The 322-nt window shown below is 46.6% G+C and overlaps 1 long non-coding RNA gene across 1 annotated transcript in view; it reads right to left on the minus strand.

Annotated features, from left to right (window-relative positions):
• Positions 1 to 322, minus strand: part of LOC104953024 (uncharacterized) — a 5,483-nt gene that overhangs the window by 2,251 nt on the left and 2,910 nt on the right. The window lies entirely within an intron of this gene.

A 322-nucleotide genomic window follows, 5' to 3' on the forward strand; every position in this document is an offset into this window, starting at 1 on the left:
CCGTTACATTTTTTCTTTTGCGACCAGTAGACGATGTTGAACCTAACTCTGCCATGGTGAAAGTGGCCGCCTGTTGCTGGCGAGTCATTGAAGTACTGCTGCAATGCACGCCCAATGACGGCACGCCCAATGACGGCACGCGATACATTTGTGCGTGCACGAGATGGAAGGCTGACAGTACAGGGCGGCAATCCAATCCGTTTAGCAGTTTTTACAGTATCACGGCTTCCACAGATGACATCTTTTATGGATTTTTTGTCAAAGCACTTCAGATATTCATTGCTATCGGGATGTTAAGAGCATTCCATGGAATATAACAACA

This window comes from Notothenia coriiceps, unplaced genomic scaffold (assembly GCF_000735185.1).
Source record: "Notothenia coriiceps isolate Sejong01 unplaced genomic scaffold, NC01 NC01_scaffold00020996, whole genome shotgun sequence".
Classification (NCBI taxonomy): domain Eukaryota; kingdom Metazoa; phylum Chordata; class Actinopteri; order Perciformes; family Nototheniidae; genus Notothenia; species Notothenia coriiceps.